The 26830-nt window shown below is 36.9% G+C and overlaps 1 protein-coding gene across 4 annotated transcripts in view; it reads left to right on the forward strand.

The window, feature by feature from the left end:
- Nucleotides 1–26830, forward strand: part of GPC5 (glypican 5) — a 1591779-nt gene that overhangs the window by 877858 nt on the left and 687091 nt on the right. The gene's annotated exons all lie outside the window — the stretch shown is intronic.

Below are 26830 nucleotides of genomic sequence, written 5' to 3' on the forward strand. Positions count from 1 at the left end.
AAAAAACGTACTAAAGTACAACACAAGTTACCATACAAGGATGCTGAAAGGATGACAAATGAGTGATAACATACTTAGCCTAATATTTACAGAGCAACTACTGCTTGCCAGGGCCTGAGTACTACTGGTACAACTTTATTTTTTAAAAAACGGACAAGGAGACGGAAACTCAGGTTACCTGACTTGCCCTCAATCACACAGCTGGTAAGTGGAGGGGCAGAGATGCAAGCCCGAGACTGAGGTCTTGGCCACAACACAAAAGCCTTTTCCTAACCATAGCCATGGTTTAGTGCTTCAGGTAATCAAGATCACCTTAATAGTCTCCTCAGCTTGACTCAACTTCACACAGGTTTCTTCCTTACCAGGGGTCCCTGGGCTCCTTCTTACAGAGTGTACTTTGGAAAACTTGAAATTGTAAATTCTCTCGGCCCCTCTGAGATGTAAAAGTTTTCCCACATCTCCATAGTTTTACTATGGGAGAGATTTCTTTGAAAAGTTTTCATCAAGAGACAGAGGGTTCCTGCCTCCCAGTCTCCATGGGGGAGAAAGAGCCTAATTTAAGGCAAATGCCAGGTAACAAACACTGATGGCCTAATCAGTTGATTTAACTCCTCCTCCCTACAGCATTCATCTTCCAGTTCTTTTCTTTAGCCCACTCACCTCAAATGTTTTAAACTCTGATTGTGCCAGTGTAATTAAGTTCAGTCTCCCCTTTGTTGCAATAGTCTTGATAGTCTTTCTTGCCTATTCAACTGTCCAGTGGGGTTTGACACAGATTCTCCTTAATCGTTCACCTTTTCAGGCATGAAAAGTGAGGTCTTAGTAACTTCAGATTCCCTATACTTTGTGATGCCATTTGGATTGAAAGGAAAGGATACTTGCCGTTGTACATTAATGAACATAAGCTTTTACTAGTTCCTTCAGAGCAGGTTATGGACTAGCTTGCCTAGTATTCTGCATTCAGCACATCAAAGAGATCAGATATCCTTCTGCCACTCTTCAAATAGGTTATATATATTTTAATATAACTAACATATAAAGCATGATGTCTTATCCTTTAGCAGTTCCATGATACTGGCAATATTGTTCCCCCCATTTTTCAGAAACGAGGTGTCCAGAGGTTAAGAAGCTCAAGTTTTGGAGTTAGGACTTAATTTATCTTTAAGTGAATTAAGTGGGACTAGGATGCTTCTGGCGATTGGCATGACATTTGCTAATTTATTTCTCTCTTATGCTGGATATGGTCAAATGATGTTAGTTTAGGTAACATTTCCAGAGGTCTCAGTGACTTGGCAATTTTTTAGTTCCCTTTCATTCTGTGATGAGCTCTTTAAGGATGGGGATCCACAAATGTGCTCCAGAGAACATTCACCCCATCATTCAGTCACTTCATCACCGAGTCCCCACCCTGGCTTCATTGCTAATCTCCTTTTATCATCATTTTTCCCTTAGGCTAGCCCATAAAATTCTGGTTAACTACACCAGGAAAAAAAAAAAAGTGCCGTGTTAGAGAACTCAAGTTTCTCTACTAAAAACTAGCAAAAATTTCAAATCCAGATTTCCTGAAATTATGTAGCTCAAGCCTTGTTCATGATTCACAGATAACAGCTGAAACCACTTCATCTACAAGTTAATGGATAAAATTAGCATGTTAAAGAGTTGGAGGACTTAATTAGAAAGGCAATCCTTCAGCAAAAAGCCTCTCAGGAACACTAAAGCCATTTGTTGATTTTGTTCTGTAAAAATTTGGGGACAGAACCTGGAAACAGAAATTTGACTTTGCACACCTAAGTCCACGGTGGAACTATACCATCCTCAGGCTTGCTGTAAAGGAGCTATGTTCATAGAAAACGTATGCTCTTTTACCTTCCATGACTTTATTTTCATCATCCCAGTGTTCCTGAGAGAAACGTTCTGTTTATTTCTCTCTGCTCTCCTCTTGTTTTCTGTCCTGGGGATGGGTTTTGGCATGCCAAAGAAACCATCCTCAGTGGAGAGACGGCTCCATCGTTGGCAGCACTGCTGCTCCTATGCCAGCCATGGTCCTGGACACTTCAAAAATAGCGTTTCTCACCCTTGAGAGTTTTTATTTGTTGCAGCGTTCACCTCTGTGGTTTTGAACAATGTCTTTCAGTTCAATGATACCACTATTTCTGGATTCTAATTTTATGCATTTTTCTGTTGCCTTTCTACTATAAAGGTCTCTTACCTTCTCATGTACATATGGCCTCTCCATAGTACTCCCTCTAATTGAACATTTTTGGTAAAAAATAATATATTTGACTATAAATATTCATTTTAGTGTTGTATGTAATAGTGTTTTGTGTAAATACTGGCTGTTTCGTTTTCTCCTCATTCAACAAATGCGTACTGAGCACCCCACCATCTCTGTAGTCATCCCTCTCAGTACTAGAATTCTAAGAGTTGAGGGTGTGTGTTGGGGAAAATATCTACCTAAGGGGGCTATTTTTATAGAGGAAGCAGCAGAGCAAAGTGTTTACAGAATCAGAAAGCAGCCCACTTGTATTAAAATACTGTCTTTTGAATACTGAGCAACTCTGTGACCTTAGCAGTTATCCAGCTTCTCTGTGACTCCATTTCCTCATCTGTAAGTTGGGAGTAAGTTCTACTTGAAAGTTTGTAATGAAGACTAAATGATTTAATAAAACATTAGACAGGCAAGGGAGATACTTTTTAGAAAGTGTCAAGGGACTACTGGAGAAGGGTATGTAATCAAACCATGAAAAAGGCGAGTTTGGATACTGATTTTTTTACATAAGATGTCAAATATTTTTCCACACCATGAATACCTTTGAGCTTTCACACCTAAGTTATTAATTTGAGGCTGGTATATTTCATTCCTTGCTTTTTCATTGTTTCTCATTAATCCTTTTTTAAAAACTTTACTTTGTATGGATTTTTCTCTTAAGTGTCAGTGATTCTCTTTGTTGACTTAAATAGACTGCTATTTCCCCAGCAAAAATGGGTTCATTCAGGATCAGCAAAAAACTGCAATTCAGGGTCTGCAACCCTGGCAAACCACAGGCAAGCCCCCAGCAACAGGAGAAGAAAGCTCTTTGAAAGGAAGCTGGGAGGGGCTATAGGAAATAGTCTATTGGAGGGCCTGAGAGTTCAAAGTTTAGTGGCTTCTCACTGGCTGAGTCATGACAGTCTCTCATTGACTGAGCTCTTGCCAGGAAAGAAGAGGAAGTCTTTTCTTCATGTTGGACTAGGGGTCTCATAGAACATGAAAGCTCCCAGTTCTGTCCTGACCATTTTAACTGAGATTTCTAAACAGAATAATAAACAATTCATAAACATTAATTTAACTTCTAAGTCAAACAACTAACAATTTCTATAACTTCCATGTCTAACATATATCTTCATATTTATAGATAGGGCAAAGTGTAGTCAAATATTTAGTGTCCTGTCTAGCTAGGCAGGATTCTTGATTGTCAAATCTCTGACACTCCTTTGAGGCTCCTTCTAATTTTTTGTTAGGATTTTAGGGACTTGTCAGAATTTTGCTGGAGAGAATCGCTCCCATTGCCTCTGGTTGGCAAGGAGCCTTCCTTCTTCAATCTTGTCTGGAAAATGTTTAGCTTCCTACTCAGTAGAAGAGTGGTCACAAGGCTAATGGCTTGAAGGATTGGACTGAGGAGTCTAACTACACAATGGACTCACTGGATTCACCCATTTTTTCAGATCCTATCTTTCTATGTCCTTCATCCTCTTGGAGAAGCCAATTTTGAACACTGGTGAGGTTCTGCAGTGCCTTTTATTTATGCACAATTTATAGGTGTAGCAACTGAGGTTCGTAAAAGTCAAACTGAGATCCCATGACAAATGTTAGTCCTGGAAAATGGTACCAGTATTATCTCAGCATAAAAGCCATACTGTAACCATAATACACTACCCTGCTTGGTAGTGTAGCCTACCTGCCCTGCTCGTTATCCTAATAGGAATGATAGCTAACAACCCAAGTGGCACTCATATTAGGTAGCATTGTACACAATTCATATCTTAATTCATTCTTAAGAGAACCACAGGGCATTGATTCTGGTGTTAGCATCAATTTATCAATGAAGAAACAGCAAGAATTCAACTTTGTTAACAATTATTACTGGTAACTGGTTGGCAGTATTTGGCAAAGCAAAATTTAAGCCTTGATAGTCTGTCTTAAGGTAAACAATCCACCTGGCAATGCAGGAGTCTTGGGTTTGATCCCTGGGTCAGGAAGATCCCCTGGAGGAGAAAATGGCTACCCATTTCAGTATTTTTGCCTGGAAAATCCCATGGACAGAAGAGCTTGGTGGGCTAAAGCCTATGGGATCACAAAAAAGTCTGACATGACTTAGCTACTAAACAACTGTCGGTCTTAGAGGACATACTGGTTAAGAAGTTACTATTCTGTAGGTCACTTATAGCTGAAAACTTAATTTTATGATTGCCCCAGGGTGGAATGCTATTTAAATTTCTTAGGACTATTCTATCTTGGCCAATCAGACTGAGGTTTTTCTGAGAATGCACGGTACTTTCATGGAACTTAACATTTTGTTCTATGTACAATTAAGATGTTCATTCTAAGAAGGCTTATTTTAAAACTGACCTCAGTTCAGCTTTTAAAGATGAGTAAAACAAGACTTCTCTTCTTTTCACAGCTATTTGTAAGGCCTCCCCAGACAGCCATTTTGCTTTCTTGCATTTCTTTTCCATGGGGATGGTCTTGATCCCTGTCTCCTGGACAATGTCAAGAACCTCATTCCATAGTTCATCAGACACTCTATCTTATCAGATCTAGGCCCTTAAATCTATTTCTTACTTCCACTGTATAATCATAAGGGATTTGATTTAGGTCATACCTGAATGGTCTAGTGGTTTTCCTTACTTTCTTCAATTTCAGTCTGAATTTGGCAATAAGGAGTTCATGGTCTGAGCCACAGTCAGCTCCTGGTCTTGTTTTTGCTGACTGTATAGAGCTTCTCCATCTTTGGGTGCAAATAATATAATCAATCTGATTTTGGTGTTGACCATCTGGTGATGTCCATGTATAGAGTCTTCTCTTGTGTTGTTGGAAGAGGGTGTTTGTTATGACCAGTGCATTTTCCTAGCAAAACTCTATTAGTCTTTGCCCTGCTTCATTCCGTATTCCAAGGCCAAATTTGCCTGTCACTCCAGGTGTTTCCTGACTTCCTACTTTTGCATTCCAGTCCCCTATAATGAATAGGACATCTTTTTTGGGTGTTCTAAAAGGTCTTGTAGGTCTTCATAGAACTGTTCAACTTCAGCTTCTTCAGCGTTACTGGTTGGGGCATAGACTTGGATTACTGTGATATTGAATGGTTTGCCTTGGAAACGAACAGAGATCATTCTGTCGTTTATTGAGATTGCATCCAAGTACTGCATTTTGAACTCATTTGTTGACCGTGATGGCTACTCCATTTCTTCTGAGGGATTCCTGCCCGCAGTAGTAGATATAATGGTCATCTGAGTTAAATTCACCCATTCCAGTCCATTTGAGTTCGCTGATTCCTAGAATGTCTGTGTTCACTCTTGCCATCTCTTGTTTGGCCACTTCCAATTTGCCTTGATTCATGGACCTGACATTCCAGGTTCCTATGCAATAAGCAAAGGAGAAAAGGAAAGATATAAGAATCTGAATGCAGAGTTCCAAAGAATAGCAAGAAGAGATAAGAAAGCCTTCCTCAGTGATCAATGCAAAGAAAGAGAGGAAAACAACAAAATGGGAAAGACTAGAGATCTCTTCAAGAAAATTAGAGATACCAAGGGAACATTTCATGCAAAGATGGGCTCAATAAAGGACAGAAATGGTATGGACCTAACAGAAGCAGAAGATATTAAGAAGAGATGGCAAGAATACACAAAAGAACTGTACAAAAAAGATCTTCATGACCCAGATAATCACCAGTGTGATCACTGACCTAGAGCCAGACATCCTGGAACGTGAAGTCAAGTGGGCCTTAGGAAGCATCACTATGAACAAAGCTAATGGAGGTGATGGAATTCCAGTTGAGCTATTTCAAATCCTGAAAGATGATGCTGTGAAAGTGCTGCACTCAATATGCCAGCAAATTTGGAAAACTCAGCAGTGGCCACAGGACTGCAAAAGGTCAGTTTCCATTCCAATCCCCAAGAAAGGCAATGCCAAAGAATGCTCAAACTACCACAGAATTGCACTCATCTCACATGCTAGTATAGTAATGCTCAAAATTTTCCAAGCCAGGCTTCAGCACTACGTGAACCGTGAACTTGCTGATGTTCAAGCTGGCTTTAGAAAAGGCAGAGGAACCAGAGATCAAATTGCCAACATCTGCTGGATCATGGAAAAAGCAAGAGAGTTCCAGAAAAACACCTATTTCTGTTTTATTGACTATACCAAAGCCTTTATCTGTGTGGATCACAATAAACTATGGAAAATTCTGAAAGAGATGGGAATACCAGACCACCTGATCTGCCTCTTGAGAAATTTGTGTGCAGGTCAGGAAGCAACAGTTGGAACTGGACATGGAACAACAGACTGGTTCCAAATAGGAAAAGGAGTCCGTCAAGGCTGTATATTGTCACCCTGCTTCTTTAACTTATATGCAGAGTACATCATGAGAAACGCTGGACTGGAAGAAGCACAAGCTGGAATCAAATTTGCTGGGAGAAATATCAATAACCTCAGATATGCAGACGACACTACCCTTATGGCAGAAAGTGAAGAGGAACTGAAAAGCCTCTTGATGAAAGTGAAAGTGGAGAGTGAAAAAGTTGGCTTAAAGCTCAACAGTCAGAAAACTAAGATCATGGCATCAAGTCCCATCACTTCATGGGAAATAGATGGGGAAATGGTGTCAGACTTTATTTTTCTGGGCTCCAAAATCACTGCAGATGGTGACTGCAGCCATGAAATTAAAAGATGCTTACTCCTTGGAAGGAAAGTTATGACCAACCTAGATAGCATATTCAAAAGCAGAGACATTACTTTGCCAACAAAGTCCGTCTAGTCAAGGCTATGGTTTTTCCAGTGGTCATGTATGGATGTGAGAGTTGGACTGTGAAGAAGGCTGAGCACTGAAGAATTGATGCTTTTGAACTGTGGTGTTGGAGAAGACTCTTGAGAGTCCTTTGGACTGCAAGGAGATCCAACCAGTCCATTCTGAAGGAGATCAGCCCTGGGATTTCTTTGGAAGGAAGGATGCTAAAGCTGAAACTCCAGTACTTTGCCCACCTGATGGGAAGAGTTGACTTATTGGAAAAGACTCTGATGCTGGGAGAGATTGTGGGCAGGAGGATAAGGGGACAACAGAGGATGAGATGGCTGGATGGCATCACTGACTCGATCGATGGACGTGAGTCTGAGTGAAGTCCGGGAGTTGGTGATGGACAGGGAGGCCTGGCGTGCTGCGATTCATGGGGTCGCAAAGAGTCGGACGCGACTGAGCGACTGAACTGAACTGAAAACTAGACTTTTCCCTGATAGAAATCATAGAATGAAGTCTACATAGACTCTGTTAAATTACCTGAAATACTCATATAATTGTAGAGATAGAAAGCAGAGATTATCAGACACGATCCTATGTCTATCCACCCCTTCTGCATTCGGGCCATAATCCCCTCTCTGAGCTCCTCTAACTTCAGTGTCATTACCAATTAGGTGGCAGGAGTTTTGGGGCCAGTTTAACTTGAAAGTTTTGCTGACACATGATGCCCTAGAATCAAACCTCTCTCATCTCTGTGTCACAGTGCCTGGGCTTTTCCCGCCATTAATGCTGCTGTTTAGTCATTAAGTCATGTCCAACTCTTCTGCAACCCCATGGACTGTAGTCCCACCAGGCTCCTCTGGCCATGGATTTCTCAAGGCAAGAATACTGGAGTGGGTTGCTATTTCCTTTTCTAAGGGGTCTTGCCGACCCATGGACTGATCCTGAGTGTCCCGCATGGCAGGCGGATTCTTTACCACTCAGCCATTTAAAGCCCTCCTGACATCGATACTTCTATTGTCGACATTCCCTCTATATTAGTCTCATCCTTTCAGTTTAGCAGGGTAAGATTTACTTCCATTGTAAACTGTCTCAGCTGGAATTCCAGCTCACAGTCCCCTCTTCATCTCTTGACACACTCTGGAGCTCCTGTACTCCTGCTATATAGCTGTATCATATTAAGCTTACCACAGAAAAATACACATAATTCTACACAATGAACCTCACTGTCTTACTAGCTTCATTCACTTATCATTTAAACAGTAGTTAAGCAGAAGCATTTTATGAATCATGGCATTTTGAATGTTGCAAGTAAAGGAGTTGGGTTCTTGACCTTTAGCGGATGGAAACTTTCTTATCTCTTTGTTTCCTTGAAGCTAATCTATGCAGTGAAGTGGCGCTTTGTATTGTGGCAAAGAACCTATCTTCCTGTGGTCTCTCCGATCAATTCTGTATCTCTCAGCACCATATGCCACTGTGTAAAAGGGTAAGAAAAGTCCTGAATGCAGGAGGCCTCGTCTGCTCGTCTATCATCTTCTCTGAGCTCGCTGGATTAATAGGGGAAAATGGGAGGCAAAACCACCAAAATAGCTGGCTATAAAATATCCTTAAAATATTTTTCACATTTGAATGATAGCGCTATTTATTTGATGCATTTGAAATTGTCTAAATAGACGTGCACATGAACTGAGACTTGATAGAAATAATTACAGAAGTTTAATTACAGTAAATTAAGAGAAGAAAACACTAAAGCAGAAACAACAGATGGTCAAAGAAGAAAATGCTAATTTGAAACTATTAGAAAGATTAAGGCAAACCTAAGAAATGAAGCTGGTTTTCAGACCCAAAACAATTTCATTCTTTTCACTGTTCTGTTCTTTTGACATCCTTAAAATTTGTTGAGAATGTTTTCTTGTCCTTTCCTTTGTTATTTTTCTAGACCCTCCCATATTATCTTTCATAGCTTTATTTCATTTAGAGAATATTTCCCAATTTAAGCACGTTTCTTCCTATGAGTTTCTTAAATACAATTCTTAGTTTCAAATATTAGTGGTATTGATAACTAACTTAAAACTATTGTTCAAATAGTATAAATTTTCATATTTATAGAAAAACAGCATTCAACAAAAACAGAATGATAATGCTCTGCCAAACAGCATCAGTATGCACCAGGCGTTGGGCTGCGGAATGTATTTTCATACTTTGTGCAAAACTGTTTTAGGCTTATTGAAAAATTTTTGAGTTTGCAGATTTATTGTGGGGACTATAAATCCTGAATGTAACTTTCTGTATCTATTTTCTGTCCTCATTTGTATAACTTACTCTTACAGGGTATATAACCATTAGAACCTGTTGTGGAAGCTGAAAGAAATGACAATTTTCTGTTCAGATAAATAGCACAAATATAAGAGTTTACACTAGACCTTAAGGCTATTCTGTTTTATGAAAGTTGGACCTAGGAAATGTGCAAGGCTTCTTCCTCTGGTTTTGATACATGGAAATAATCTTCATGTTAATTATACCTAATTGTAACCAAACTTAGTCCTGCTGTATTTTGGAGATAAAGTAAACTTGATTTAATATCAAGGGTCAGAATTTGCTTCTTAGTTGTACTTTCTTTAGCAATCTCAGAGGAACCTAATCCTTTAGAATGTATCAAAGATCTTCCATCAGCAGGACAACAGCTGTAATTAGCTATTTGGGGAATTTTTTTTATATACTATTAAACTTTCTTCTATTCACCATTTCTTTGCAAAAAAAACCACTGTGCTTCTGCAAGTTGATCTTATTTCTTTAGTCACAGAGATTAGAAGGTATAAATTTGAAGTCAGCATATGACATAAAAAGATGAAACCTCATTAATATCTTTGTCCACGTGGATATTTTACTCTATATTATTATGACTCTGGGTGGTAAAAATTGGCTTGAAAGGAAAAGTTCAGAAAACTAGTTTTTCATATATATATATATATATATATATATAGAATGAAAGCCAGCTTTGTTGACAGCACAAATTGCAGTTCATGAAAGAGCAAATTTTTAAGCAGCAAAAAAAGACCTTTAATTAAAATGTTTTGTGAAGGGCATTTCATCTTCAGTCTAGCCTTATTGCTGTGAAATATTTTGTCTAAAAGTTGTAAGTGTACTCTCTAAGAGTATGAGAAGAAATAAACAAATGAGCAAAACTGAAATGTGTTCATGAAGCAATTTATGGCACTTTGAAAAACTAAGCATCCAGCACACACATGTCCAAAGTTTTTATCAACCAGTTTGCACATGAAAATTGTTCTTAGATTTGAAACAGAAAACAGTGCGCAAATAGGTTGTGATAACTTGGGACTAAAGAAAATCTGAATTCTAAAAAGAACTATTTGCACTATTAGAACTAATGAAAGAAAATTTCACCTACTGTACTGGTCACACTATTAGAATGCTACTATCAGTAACTGTATTCTTGACCTGAAAGTGTTTTCTCAGAGCAATGAATGAGTCTCTAGGACATTTCACTATGGCAGAACAAGAAGTCTACTTGTTAAGTTTTTCAAAGTGTATCAGAATAATCTTAAAGGCAAGATTAAATGTTTCAGAAAACATTTTTAAACTTAAAATTTTCAAGACCTTTTACAAACTGTGTTCTGTAGTGTATAATTATGCAGAGAACTAACATAGCTGGCCTGAGACTGCTTTCCTTAGCAAGGCCTGCTTGCCTTGGCTGGCTTATGCTAACAGGGATTTCAAGAGGATTCTCACCGTTCTCAGAAATGGTTAAAATGAATCACTTGCCTAAAATACTTGTATAAACACTGGCTAATGGTGAATACCTGCTTTCATTCTGAAAGTCTAGATTTTGGGTGTTAGGAAGAAGTTGCCTGTATGACCCCCAACAAAAACCCTGAACTCAGGTCAAGTGAGCTTCCCTTGTGGATAACGTTTCATACATGTCACCGTCCTGTTGGTGGAGGATGTGAGCATGTTCTGCATGGCTCTACTAAGAAGACTGTTGAAGACTCTCTGGTTTCCTGTTAACTTTTGGCCTCTGTTCCTTTTCCCTTTTCTGAACTTTTATCTGCTCTCAGTTCTACAGTTGAGAAAGCCTGAGGCCTGTGAGTTGTCCTAACAAACCACCAAAAGGGATAATCTTGGGAACCCCCCACCGTTCTGTCAGTTACATTTTACAACTTCTGTCAGTTGGTCAGTTAACATTTTACAGCTTTTGTACCTGTTCCTTAGTCCCAACCACCTCTCTCTCCATCACCTACTGAGTAGCTCAGTACTGGGCATGGATGGACACCCCTCCCCAAAATTATTCCTGACTTTCTCACTGTTCCAAAAATGGAAATGACTCTGGAATATTCTGACTCTATCAGTTTTACTTTGATTAACTTATGGCATTAGTCAACTTCATGATATGTCCACATCTCCTCTCCTGTCTGATTTTAAGGTATTAGAACATGGAAACTCCTTTTCTTATGTCACCTTTCGCTGCTTATACTCTGCATGAATCATGTCTTTGACTTCAATGAATTCATTTGTACCGTATTAAGTGATTCATTTTTTATAATAGAAAATGTCATTGAAGTAGCTATTATTTCACAACTTTCATCTGATCTCAGAATCTATACAAAGACTGGAATTTAGAATATGAGGGAAAGTCAAAATAAAATGCAGCTGTTGAATTTTAAATGATTTAGTGTTCTGTAAATGATTAGTAGAGTCAAATAATTTTGATTAATTGACCTGGAATAAAAATGCATGAACTTCTGCCAGTTGCTTTCTGGATACATATAAAAGGAACAATAATTACTCAAGAGAATTATATTAAGTATATATGTGTACATACAAAATAATACATAAACTATCCTTAAGTTAGAACAGTTTCTAGAAAAAAAAAAAAAAAACTAATGCCAATCTCAAATTCTTTCCCCAAAATGTCTTTATAAACCCTTTCCCAAGGGCTCAATATCATATTTTCTTTGTTTTTGTTTAAAATTTCTCTTTTGAAAACTAATTGCTAACTATGAGGCAATAGCTGCAAGCTAAAAATCCACTGGATAGAATTTCAAAAGGAGAAGTTTGAAAGCCATTATTTAAGTACTGAACTTTTGATATAATAGAATTGTCAATTTATAAGAGAAGAGCAATTAATATTCTGAAGATCTATCCCTTCTGATAACTCTTCAAAGAATCTTGGTTAGTGTTTTGCTCAATTTAAAACAAATTTACAACTTTGAGGTTATTTTAACACTTCCAAATAATTGCAGAAGATTAATTAAACATTTTCCCCTCTTTAAAGCATATAAAAATGACAGCAAGGTGTCAACTACCATATGAACTGAGACAACAGGGAGAAAAGATGCAGAGCCTATTAAGGACCAAGAGTGGCTATTGAGCAAGAGTAGGAACTTCAGAGAGACCAAGGGCACAACTAGGGAATCCCAGGAAAGGTCCTGAACTTGGACCCCCTAAATCCAAAAGCAGTGGAAATTATCGGAAGTCAATATTACATGAAGATGTTAGAAATCCAGTTCTGTCTTCATTCTTGAGTAAACCAGGTGAATACCAGAGTTCATTTCTCTTCTGGGCCTTTCTGAAACAGGCTAGGAATTTCTTTCTGAAGGAGGAAAAAAAAGGATATAAAGACTCTGGATGTGGACAAACCAGGCTAAGGGGAAAATGGAAATAAATCTCCCCCATGGTAAAATGGATGATATTTATAAATTGAATACCGTCCTTTAGATCCCTTTTGTCTTTCCAGTCACCCGAAGTCGGCATCAAAAGAGCACCCCCAGTATAAGATTAGACAATTATTCCTCAGAGACTCTAGATGGCCTCGGGTAACTCTTCAGATAGTGATAGGCTTCACTGAAGGTTACCCCGAGTGAGTAACCTTCAGTGAAGCCTACCAATCTACACTCTTATAAAGGCTTAACAGTCAAAGATCACCAGGTAGTTGAGGAAAGTCTTCAATGTAGAAAGCATAAATAAAAACACAGGAAAAAGTTTTGGAAAAATATTCTAGTAAAGGAAGTAGAGGAAATTTCTGAAAGGGAAAAAAGATACTAGACATATAATGTGTTCAAAAGTTTCCCTAAAGGCACATAAATACTACAAAATATAATAGTATAAAATAAGGTATTGTATTTAAAAATACCACAAGTTAAGCATCTAATGAAAGGATAAGAAAGTCAAGTTATATAAAATTAAGGGAGCTTATATACACCTGCTACTGATGCCAAGTCACCAGTCGTGTCTGACTCTGCGACCTCATAGACGGCAGCCCACCAGACTCCTCTGTCCCTGGGATTCTCCAGGCAAGAATACTGGAGTGGGTTGTCATTTTCTTCTCCGATGCATGCTTGTTAGGAGTTGTAACAACATTTAGAAATTACAGAGAAATAATTTTGCAATGTTAAAACTGTCCCACTGCAGATAGAGCAGCAAGCTGAAACCCCCACAGGGATGGTAGCCAAGAAGAATAATAAAGGTCTACCTACCTTGGAAGGTATTAGTTGGAAAACATTGATTTACTTAAGTACATGGAGAAAACAGTGATTGTGGCTGTCTCAAGAACAGAAAGTGTGTACATGCTAAGACAGGAAACTAAAAATAATAGCAAAGTAGGAACTTGCACAAGAAGGCAAAAATAATTATAGATACTATGTAGCTCAGCTCAGTGGGCTTTCCAGGATGGCTCAGTGTTGAAGAATCTGCCTGCCAAACAGGAAACACAGGTTTGATCCCTAGGTGGAGCAGATCCCCTGGAGAAGGGAATAGTAACCCACTCCAGTATTCTTGCTTGGAGAATTGCATGGACAGACGAGCCTGGCAGGCAACAGTTTATGGGATTACATAGGAGTTAGACACGACTTAGCAACTAAAAAACAACATGAAAATGTAGAAGCTACCCGTTGATTTAACCAAAAGCAGTTCTAGAGGGAGTGGAAATGTTAGAGACGGGAGTTTAAGAAACTAAATCCTATGTGCTACAGCAGGAAGTCATTAGTTTCTGAGATTGATAATTCAAGCAATAGTAGTGTAACTATATTTATTTAGGTATGGAGCTGAATTGTTGAAGAAAGAACTCAACTAGCTAAAAGTTTTTCTCTGGAGAACAGGAGTGAGGAACTGAGATTCAAAGAAGAGCACTGAAAATTGCTTTTCTTAAAATCTTGTCATTGATTATCCTTTGAATTATATGAATCAATTATAACTTAAAATTCTATATTTGGGAAAGGTAATATTTCACTTTTAATCTATTATAGAAAATATGCTAATATATTTTTAATCAGCTTGTTATTTGAGAAGGAGAACAAAACTACTCATCTCTCACTAAATCCTGTTGTATGAATGAATTTATGGGAGCTGAGATTTACTATCAGTTTATTTCATGCCTTTAATAAAATCTGACTTGTGAATAAAGAGTGTATTTTTAAGTTGAGCATCTGATAAAAGCAAAATAAAGATTGTTAAAGTTTATGCTCTGTTGTGACATCAATATGGTCTGTCTTAAGTCCTTTGAGAAGCTATTATTTATAACTTTGAGTTTTTTTTATATATTTGGCTTTTTGTGTCTAATTCATGAGCAACCATGCTTGATTATTTTTTGAACTTTCAAAAGTTACACTAGCTTTTGAGTCTTATAAAAGTGAATGTGACAAAACATTATGCTGTAATAGAGATATTTGAAAGAATTGTCTTGGTGGCTTTGAGCTCTTGTGTGTTCCAATGGCAGGTTGGTACAGGTGCTCTTTGACATTACTTTATGGTCCTTTATCTCCCCATGTACTTTAAAAACAGAATTGTATTAATATGGAATTTATTTATTAAAATTAATTACTAGCTTTCTTATGCTACTATCTTAAGATTGATAATTTATTAAAGGAAACTTATAGAGTAAATTTTTATTCATATTTTTGTAAGGTAAAATATAAAAAATCTTATCAGTATTCTTTAGATTGTCAGATCCAGAGCAAATGTAGTCTAATGTGAAAAATCTAGATCAAAAAGAAAACTGTTTTGCACATATTAATAATTTGTTGATGTTGTTTATTCGCTAAGTCATATAGGACTCTTTTGCAACTGCTAGAGTAACCTAGCCAGGCTTCTCTAAGGGATTTCCCAGGCAGGAATACTGGAGTGGGTTAGTCATTTCCTTTTCCAGGAGGTCTTCCTGACCTAGGGATCAAACTTGTGTCTCCTACATTTAGGTAAATAACTATTCCAAAACTTATCTATAAATTGAAATGTTCAGAATCTTTATATAATAGCTTCTTAAGATACTGCTACCTTAGTAGCAGTACATTTTCAGGTTTATTCTGGAGGTATAATGCAGTTTGGGATTTTTAAAACTTTGAAGATGGTCAAATTGTATTTAATACCTCTTACCACCAATGTGTGTTTAGAGGAGAATATCTAATATATGGTGAACAATGTTAACTTAAACCTTCAGTGACATTGAAACAACTTTATTATGATTTTGTCATTGTACTTTATCAACAGATTCTTAACTTTACTAGGTTCTAATTTTGAGATTTCTAGTATCTGTGACTTTCTCATTCTCAGTATCTTAACATCAGAAGTAACTTAAATAATTGCTGTGTTTATTAATGATTCACTGAGTCAATTACCTTTATGTGACTGTGGCAAACTCAAGAGAGATGACATGAAAATGGGTATAAATAATAATCAGAATAGACTTAAAATTTTATATTGAAGCATGCTGCTAATTAGCTCTTTCCTTTAGGGCAAGGGCTGTTTTAATTACCCCGTTTTTCAGAGTCTGGTTGAATGATTGATTTGCAGTAAATTCTCAAAATTATGCTGATTAATAGAGGAGATATAAAGTGGATTTTTTATAAAATTTCTATAAAATTACAAACCCATAACTAATGACCTTATATAATTCATCATGTTTTCCCAGTTTCAAAAATAAAAACCTCAATATGAGATGTCCTTAGAAAATAAAGGATAGATGGAGAGGTGGCAAGGTGTCATGGGAAAACAAAAGCCATTTACAATGGATTAGCCAAGGATTGGAGTTTGTTGTTTTTATAATTTTGGGTATGTTAAATATCCTCTTCAAATATCAATTTTTAAGGGCAAATATGGTAATATTAGTACCAAAATTATAAGACTTATCTAATGTTAAGAGGTAAATTATGTAAGGGGGCTTCCATGATAGCTCAGTGGATAAAGAATCTGCCTGCAATGCAGGAGACATAGTAAACATGTGTTCGATCTCTGGGTCAGGAAGTACCCCTGGTGGAGGAAATGGCAGCCCACTCCAGTACTCTTGCCTGGGAAGTGCCACGAACAGAGGAACCTGGTGGATTCCAGTCCATGGGGTCATAGGAGTCAGACAACTTAGCTACGAAACCACCACAAACTATGTAAATGATCCAACAGTTGTATCTGGTAGCCATTGTAATTGGAAATCTAGTTTGAATTATAACAATTTTTTTTTGATCTCTTAAAGGAAGTTAACTCATGATAATAATCATGGAGTAAGCAATTTTCCCTTTTCCAGACTTCTCCACAGTACATTTTACCTCTTCACTGGCAAAGAAAATTCCAAGGGTGAAATAATCATTTGGCCATTAAGTGTTTCTTCCAGAGCTCCCTTTTCAATCTAGTCAACAAAAATGCTAATTAGTCCTAATTGTTTGGAGAACACCTGTCGGTCCATTAATAGATGCAGAGATCCCTAAAGCATTCCTCACAAAGTAGGGTGCTTTAATTCCCCCTGAGATGAATTTAACTTTATCATCAAGAGGTAAAAAGGATTAAAATTAAGCTAGCTTAATCTAATTTTTACCTACCTGTGGAAGTACATAGATCCAACTATATATACTTTTAGAGGTTACTTGAAGAAAAACATAAATGCTAGATAGAAGTTCTCTAAGAGTGAACTCCTTGTTCTCAATGGGATGAATGAAACTTCACATAATATCTTATGATTATGAACTATTTTGATAGACTGATACCACAGTCTTGCTTCCTTTTGATACTTTTCTTAATTGTAGAAAGAAAAATAAATCATGCTTTCCATCTAGTCTGATATGTTGCAGTGGTTGTGTTGGCATGTCCATACAATCAAATTTTCCAAAAATGTGTAAAAGTAGAAAACAATGTGTGTTGACTTAAAAAATATTCACGACTTAGAAGTTCAGAGTTACGTTTTGTTTGGCAGAAATTTTTAAGACTTTAAGCCTGGGAGACAGCATCTCAAGTAACCCTGAGAGAACTGCTCTGAAGAGGCAAGGTGGGATCCAGGATACATAAGGATTTGCAATAAAGGGAAGATAGTCTGAATATCAAAACATTATTTAAATAAAACTAGATATCCCAGGAGAAGGCGATGGCACCCCACTCCAGTACTCTTGCCTGGAAAATCCCATGGATGGAGGAGCCTGGTAGGCTGCAGTCCATGGGGTTGCGAAGAGTTGCACATGACTGAGCGACTTCACTTTCCCTTTTCACTTTCATGCATTGGAGAAGGAAATGGCAACCCACTCCAGTGTTCTTGCCTGGAGAATACCAGGGATGGGGGATCCTGGTGGGCTGCCATCTATGGGGTCGCACAGAGTCGGACACGACTGAAGCGACTTAGCAGCAGTAGCAGCAGCGGATATCCCAAGTTAAGACATTTAGTGCTTTTCTGCATAAGGGACGATGCAAAGATCTGGGCTCACTGAAATACTTTCTTTGACACACACGTCAGCTGTCTGGGGCCAGTGTCCTGCGTTTTCACATCCAGAGTTTCCTTGGAACTCACCATTGGGATTGGCTGCAGTGCAATCTGGCTGCTAGATGGCAGGTATTTTTTTCCTTCCAGAATTACCCCAGGGTTCATCAGCTCACCAGCTCACTGCCAGCAGTGGCTGCGATCACTGATAACTCTGAGATCCTTTGTTTACTGACATGGCAGGCAACATTCCATTTCTCATTGTATGGGGACTAATGCTGATAGTTAAGTTCTACTTAGTAAGTCAAATAATTTTATTTTAATACAGAGACAAGCTAGCAGTAATATTGCAAGGTTATTTTCATGGCTCCTGTCTTAAATGATATAGCATTTCTATATCCTTAAAGTTGAGTAAAAGACTGTCAAATGTTCAACTAAAGCTGACTGGGGTCAGCAATATTTCTCATGTGTCTGACGAATAGAATCTATCACCATTCACTAATGGAAACTCAGGAGTACAATAGACCCATCTTATATTCTTTCTTGATAGAAATTCTTATTTTGAAAGCTATAATCTACATTTCTAAAATAAGACCTTAAAATGGGTAGGAAGTTACCAAACTTAGAGAATTTGTCATGGACTTATAGCCTGAAATACAGCAAAGATTTTAGGTATAAAAAAACATTTCTGAGGTAGAAGTTTCTCGTAGTCGGTGGCTTTAATCTAAGCTTTCCTCCTATTAAATATAATTTGTAGAATGGTTCTTTTCTTATCTAAACAGACTATGCTAAATGTGCAATTGAAGCAGTTATCAAAACTTATACATTTTTTTTGACCTTTCAGGCAAGAGTATTGAATTTTTTTTTCAACAAAATCTTCAACTTGACCTGGAGAACTTCTTAGTAAATATGAATGGTACTCTTTTAAGAATTGCTTGAGCTAAATTGAGCATTTCTATCATATCTAAATGTCAGCCACTCTTTTGTAGCTGCCATGCAATCTTTTGGTCTGTCTTTAGATTATTTCTTTGTTGCCACTATGGCTACAAAATGCTTTTACACTTAAATGCTTGATCGTCATCTCATTTCAGGGTTAAGGAAGAACAATGTCTTTGGTACCATATCAGAAAGGGATTTGGCAAAAATAATACAATTATGTAAAGTTTTAAAATAAAATAAAATTAAAAAAAATAGCAGATAAATGGTGAATCTGCCTTTAAGCAACCAATTTGTATACAAAATCGGATGCATAGGGAGGAGTTGAAAATCATTTCTATCGTCAAGTACCAGTTTTACTGCAGAAAGCAAATTTTGTAGCCCTTAAAAAGACACTGGTATCTTACTACAGTTTTGAGCAATTCACACTGAAAGAGGAAGCAAATGAATCGTTGTTGAGACAACAATGTAAATATTTGTTCATCTGGGGCTGAATTTGGATCATTTACAGATTGGCAGAGAATCTAGTCTGTATTTTTAAATTGGAGCAATATATAAAAAACAGTATCAACAGTTTTGTGCTATACAGCCTGGTGAGTGAAGTGAAAGGCATTCAGTTGTGTCCAACCCTTTGTGACCCCATGGACTATACAGTCCATGACATTCTCCAGGCCAGAATACTGGAGTGGGTAGCCTTTCCCTTCTCCGGGGGTTCTTCCCAACCCAGATCTCCCACATTGCAGGCGAATTCTTTACCAGCTGAGCCACAGGCTAAGCCCAAGAATACTAGAATGGGTAGGGAAGATGTACTGGAGAAGGGATATAGCCCGGTAGAAAGATATAAATCTGAAAGTCAGGGAGCAGAGGAAGGGGAATATTAAAATTTTAAGTACCTAAGAAAGCCTTGAGGGTTTACCTGGTGGCTCAGACCTTAAAAAATCTGCTTGCAGTGCAGGAGACCTGGGTTCAATCCCTGGGTCAGGAAGATTGCCTGGAGGAGGAAATGGCTACACACTCCAGTATTCTTACCTGGAGGATTTCATGTATAGAGGAGCCTGGCAGGCTACAGAGTTGGACATGACTTGAGTGTCTAACAAACAGGAAAGCCTTTAACTGTAATTTATAATTTTAGAGGAGGTTAACCCTCTATTTGCATTAACTTAATCAAAGAAAGTTGGTTTAGGGCAAAGAAATGGTTCAGTTCACTTCAGTCGCTCAGTCGTGTCCGACTCTTTGTGACCCCATGAATGGCAGCACGCCAGGCCTCCCTGTCCATCACCAACTCCCGGACTTCACTCAGACTCACGTCCATCGATCGAGTCAGTGATGCCATCCAGCCATCTCATCCTCTGTCGTCCCCTTCTCCTTCTGTCCCCAATCCCTCCCAGCATCAGAGTCTTTTCCAATGAGTCAACTCTTCCCATCAGGTGGGCAAAGTACTGGAGTTTCAGCTTTAGCATCCTTCCTTCCAAAGAAATCCCAGGGCTGATCTCCTTCAGAATGGACTGGTTGGATCTCCTTGCAGTCCAAGGGACTCTCAAGAGTCTTCTCCAACACCACAGTTCAAAAGCATCAATTCTTTGGCGCTCAGCCTTCTTCACAGTCCAACTCTCACATCCATACATGACCACAGGAAAAACCATAGCCTTGACTAGACGGACCTTTGTTGGCAAAGTAATGTCTCTGCTTTTGAATATGCTATCTAGGTTGGTCATAACTTTCCTTCCAAGGAGTAAGCATCTTTTAACTTCATGGCTGCAGTCACCATCTGCAGTGATTTTTGGAGCCCCCCAAAATAAACTGACACTGTTTCCACTGTTTCCCCATCTATTTCCCATGAAGTGATGGGACTTGATGCCATGATCTTAGTTTTCTGAATGCTGAGCTTTAAGCCAACTTTTTCACTCTCCACTTTCACTTTCATCAAGAGGCTTTTCGGTTCCTCTTCACTTTCTGCCATAAGGGTGGTGTCGTCTGCATATCTGAGGTTATTGATATTTCTCCCAGCAAATTTGATTCCAGCTTGTGCTTCTTCCAGTCCAGCGTTTCTCATGATGTGCTCTGCATACAAGTTAAATAAGCAGGGTGACAATATACAGCCTTGACGTACTCCTTTTCCTATTTGGAACCAGTCTGTTGTTCCATGTCCAGTTCCAACTGTTGCTTCCTGACCTGCATACAAATTTCTTAAGAGGCAGGTCAGGTGGTCTGGTATTCCCATCTCTTTCAGAATTTTCCACAGTTTATTGTGATCCACATAGTCAAAGGCTTTGGCGTAGTCAATAAAGCAGAAATAGATGTTTTTCTGGAACTCTTTTGCTTTTTCTGTGATCCAGCGGATGTTGGCAATTTGATCTCTGGTTCCTCTGCCTTTTCTAAAACCAGCTTGAACATCAGGAAGTTCATGGTTCACGTATTGCTTGAGCATTACTTTACTAGCATGTGAGATGAGTGCAATTGTGCGGTAGTTTGAGCATTCTTTGACATTGCCTTTCTTTGGGATTGGAATGAAAACTGACCTTTTCCAGTCCTATGGCCACTGCTACCTTTTTTCATAGGCTTCATACTCTTAAATAAAAGTCACCATTTAATTTACTCAAAGGCTTGTTTCTATGAATTTTTTAATCAAGAAATGACGTCTTTTAGTACATGTTAAAATAGGAAAATTTTTATTTTCCTCAAGTACTCTTGGATTGGCTGTAGTCTGCTGTTGGCTCTCTAATATATATTTTCTTAAGATACTCCTGATAAGTAGAATTGTTCTTTATACCCTGAATTTTCCCTTATTTAAATATTAAATACCACTTCACTTACTTGATTGCCTATATAAAAACCATGTATTTATACATTTTATGTCTTCAATATTTTATCTATATTCTACATACATCATTCTTCTGCCCATTCCTTCTGTAGTTGCTAGCTAAGTTGAATTTTGTACATTTAAATAGACTGCTATTTGATTAAGTGCAGTGGCCCAATTTTTTTTTCTGTCAAAAATGATGGGCTGCTTAACTTAGCGAACTGAGAGGAACATCTTAACACACCTAGGAAAGAAAACTTTATTTAATAGTGATCCTATAATAGTAATTAGCCTCCAATTAAAATAAATAAATTAAAAAAAAACTAGGAATAAAACCACATATGACCCAGCAATCCCACTCATAGGCATATACCCTGAGGAAGCCACAATTGAAAAAGACACATGTATCCCATTGTTCATTGCAGTGCTATTTACAATAGATAAAGCATGAAAGCAACCTAGATGTCCATCAACAGATGAATGGATAAAGTTATGGTACATATAAACAATGGAATATTACTCAGCTATATAAAGGAACACATTTAAGTCAGTTCTAATGAGGTGGATGAACCTAGAGCCTATTATCCAGAGTAGAGTAAGTCAGATAGAGAATAATAAATATTGTATTCTAATGCATATATACAGAATCTAGAAAAATGGTACTGAATTTATTTGCAGGGCATCAGTGGAGAAACAGACATAGAGAATAGACTTATGATGGGGAGAGGGGAGGAGAGGGTGAAAGGGTGAGATGTATGATGAGAATAATCTGGAAATTTACATTACCGTATGTAAAATAGATAGCCAGTGGGAATTTTCTGTATGTTCTGTATCAACCTAGAGGGCTGGGGAGGGAGATAGGAGGGAGGTTCAAAAGGGAGGGGATATATGTATAACTATGGCTGATTCACGTTGAGGTTTGACAGAAAACAACAAAATACTGTAAAGCAATTATCCTTCTTTTAAAAAATAAATACTTCTATTTAAAAAAAAATGATCCTAATTGAAATCTCCAATTCAACACAAATAGGATGATATCCATTGATTATTACCAATAGCTGTACTATTTTGCTGCTTTTTAAACTTTTTTTCTTTCAGTCATCATTTTTTCTGTTTTCTTATAATTGCCATAAATAGTTACTGGCATTTTTAGTTGTACTAAAGCTTAAGATGTTACTGAAACTGGTTTTAAAATTGGAAAATTCTTTTGAGACATGTTGATAAAATAATTTAGACTTCTTTTTTTCTAATCATTCAGATGGATGAACATTTCTTCTTCCTCTATAATAGAAGTCTGTCCCCCTGTCTGACCTCTTATAAAATAAGGCAACATTGATAATCTGTTATAATATTATAAAATTAATAATTTAATAGATTTACTTAAAATGTTCCATTTTGAAACATAATATTAGTATATCTTAAGAATGCTTATACTATGCTTAAATATAATCAACTATCTATTTTAGATCAGAATTTCAAAAAATCAGATTTAATGATAAAAGGGCTTCTATAGATTTAATGTGAAATGTATAAAAAAGAAATGTTAAAGTGGAATTTAATAACACTATCATTTCACAGTAAATGACATAAGCCTATGTAAATCTAATAACTTGTATGACTGTCTATAAAATATAATATCATGAAGTAGGTATTACATGTAGGAATAGAAACATATTGAAATGTGTTGAATGGAGATGAAATTATGGAATTGAAACTGAATTTACCTCTCTGAATTAGCATTTCAGTCTTAGTGTTTTAGTAATTGAATGCTATTTTGATATGAATATTTAAAAATCATTTCATGGATTTAAATCAGTGGTTCCTACTTAAATTTTTAAAAATTGTTCTTTTCATGTTCTTTGAGACTTAGTCATTTTCTATTAAGTTTTAACTAAGTGCCTATAAATTAACAGACTATGGACATGTATCTTTTTTTGAGTGTAAGTTAGTGATATCAAGTGTTTACAGTAATCTTAGCACAAAGTTCCCAGTGGTAAAGCCAGATTACCTAGGATGTTCAGCAAGTCTCTGTTCCTCACAATCAACATTTTTTCTTGTCTTGATTACTTGTATTTACTATTTCCTCCCTCACGTTATCAAGTTGCTGACCTTGTCCTCTTTGTAGTTGCCATCTTGTGCATCTTCTTATATAGTCATAATTATATAAACATCTTAGTGTATGATTTCAATACATTTTTTGCTCTGATTCCTTGTGGTAGTATTCTTGGAAACATAACATACATCTTATCTTGAGGGATTAACCTGGGGGAACTGACATGTTCTGAAGACTCATCCTGAGCTTTCAATGAGCTAAGATGACATTGCTGCATACTTGAGTTTTTGCCTTATCTTTTTGTTAATAAGAATTCTATGCAAATGAAGGACTTTGTTTCTTCGACTTTACTGCATGAGAATTAATAAAAAATCATGATCATATGACTGTCCCTTCTAAGTGTGTGTATTGTGTACATACCTGTAACCTGTATTTACTTTTGAGTATATTTTAAAATGCTATTAACTATTATAAGATCTTTTGAGATACAGTTCACACATGATCTATTTACAGTATAAAATTCAGTGGATTTTTGGTGTATACAAAGCTGTATAACTGTTACCACAGTCAATTTTAGAATATTGTCCTCACCCTAAAAAGAAACCACATACCCATCGACATCTATCCCCAGATCTAGGCAACAGCTAATTAACTTTTCTGTCTATATAGATTTGCCCATTCTAGACATTTCTATAAAAGAAATCATATCATATATGGTTTTTATGATTGGCTTCTTTCACTTAGAATAGTGTTTTTAAGGTTCATCCATGTTGTAGATACATCATGCATAATACATAAGAGAGAGTCATGGGATAGTGTAACTTCACTTTTTTGGCTGAATAATATTCTGTTGTATGGATATACCATTTTGTTTATCCATTCACAAGCCATTGGACATTTGGATTGCTACCATCTTATCTATTATGAATAACGTTCCTATGAATAATCAAGTTTTGTGTGAGCAGTTTTCCATTTTCTTTGGTATATAACCAAGAATAGAACTCTAGGCTGGGCATACACACTGAGGAAACCAGAATTGAAAGAGACACGTGTACCCCAATGTTCATCACAGCACCGTTTATAATAGCTAGGACATGGAAGCAACCTAGATGTCCATCAGCAGATGAATGGATAAGAAAGCTGTGGTACATATACACAATGGAGTATTACTCAGCCATTAAAAAGAATACATTTGAATCAGTTCTAATGAGATGGATGAAACTGGAGCCTATTATACAGAGTGAAGTAAGCCAGAAAGAAAAACACCAATACAGTATACTAACGCATATATATGGAATTTAGAAAGATGGTAACAATAACCCTGTATATGAGACAGCAAAAGAGACACTGATGTATAGAACAGTCTTTTGGACTCTGGGAGAGGGAGAGGGGGGGATGATTTGGGAGAATGGCATTGAAATATGTATAATATCATATATGAAACGAGTCGCCAGTCCAGGTTCGATGCACGATACTGGATGCTTGGGGCTGGTGCACTGGGACGACCCAGAGGGATGGTGTGGGGAGGGAGGAGGGAGGAGGGTTCAGGATGGGGAACACATGTATACCTGTGGCGGATTCATTTCGATATTTGGCAAAACCAACACAATATTGTAAAGTTTAAAAATAAAATAAAATTTAAAGAAAAAACTCTAGGCAATATGATAACATTTTGATGTACTCCCATTCTGTTTTCCAAAGCAGCTATACTGTTTTACACTCCTGAGTAGTGTATAAAGATCCCAGCTTATCCAAGTTTTTATCAGTCCTTTTCTGTTTTTCTTTTTGTAGCCATCCCAGTGAGGGTGAAGTGATCTCATGTGGTTTGGATTGGCATTTCCCTGAGTACTAGTGGTGGTCTTTTTTGAAGAAATGTCTTCTCAAATTTTCTGTCCATTTTAAAATGAATTATTACTGTTTTTCTTATTGAATTATAAAAGTTTTTGTATATTCTGAATATAACTAACTCCATTTCTAGCTACAGGATTAGCAAAAGTTCTCTCACATTGTCTAGGTTCTTTTAGTTTCTTATTTTTTGAAGCACAAAGTTTCTCATTTTCATGTCCACTTTGCTTTTGTCTATCTCTTGTTCCTTGTGTTTACAGTTTCATAGTAAAGAAACTGAGACTGACACCTGTGTTTTCTTTTTTATTCTAAGTCTCATTGTTTTAGCTCTTTCATTTAGGTGTTTGATTCATTTTGAGTAAATTTTTGCATATGGTAGGTAGGTATTCAGTTTCATTCTCTTTGCATATGAATATTCAGTTGTCACTGTACCATTTTTTTAAAAAGTATCTTCTTGAATAATATTTACAACTACAGAATCTATTGATCATATATGTGAGATTATATGCTCAACCATATTATCCTAGTTACTGTAGCTTTTTAACTTTGAGATAGAGAAATGAGTTTTCCAACATTTGTTCTTTCAAGATTGTTTTGACTTTTCTGAGTTCCTTGAATGTACATACAATTTTCAGGATTACCTTGGCAAATTTTACAAAGAAACTAGTTAACATTTTGATAGGAATTTGTTGAATCTGTATATTAACTTGGGAAATATTGCCATATTAGCAATATTAAGTCTTCTTATTCATAAACGCTAATGTCTTTCCATTTATTTAGGTCTGTAATTTCATTCAACAATCTTGGCAGTAAAAGAGCACCAACACTTTCTGACATAAAATCATTCAGTGAATAGCTATACCGTTAAAAACCTTCATCACACCGATGACAGGGCACCTGCTTGACATAGTCTCAGTGATGCAGCAAAACTATGCTAAAAAAGGGAAAAATTGATACTGATAGTGTAGGTTATAGTTACTTGATATCAAAATTATTCAAAAGATATGATATAAAAGCATTTCTGTAAATAGACTGAAAACTCTGAACACTTGATCTCAGCTTTGCAAAGAAAAGATCTTCAAAGATCAACAATGTCCTGGGATTTTGCTTTTTTAAAAAATTATTTCCAGTTATGTCTATAAACAAATACTCGTGTAATTGTCCCTAGTTTCATATAGATTGACAACTAAAGCCATTAGCCAATATTTAACGCTGGCCTTGAATAGAATTTATTTCTATACTTTGAAGTTGAAAGAAGCTTAAATTGTCCCCAAGTTCTTATCTGACTCAAATGTAATCCTGGATTCTCTCCCCGTTTTCCAAGCTTCAATAATTATCAATTGTGTTTAACACAGTATATTATTTCTCAGGTTACCATAACAGTCATACACTGGGTGGATTAAATAACAGAAGTTCTCAGTTCTGTAGGCTGGAATATCAAGATCCAGGTGCTAAAGATCAGATTCTTCTAAGGTCTCTCTCTGAGGTCTGAGCCTTCTTGTTATGTCCTCATGTGACCTTTTCAC

The sequence above is a fragment of the Bos mutus genome, chromosome 12 (assembly GCF_027580195.1).
Source record: "Bos mutus isolate GX-2022 chromosome 12, NWIPB_WYAK_1.1, whole genome shotgun sequence".
NCBI lineage: Eukaryota > Metazoa > Chordata > Mammalia > Artiodactyla > Bovidae > Bos > Bos mutus.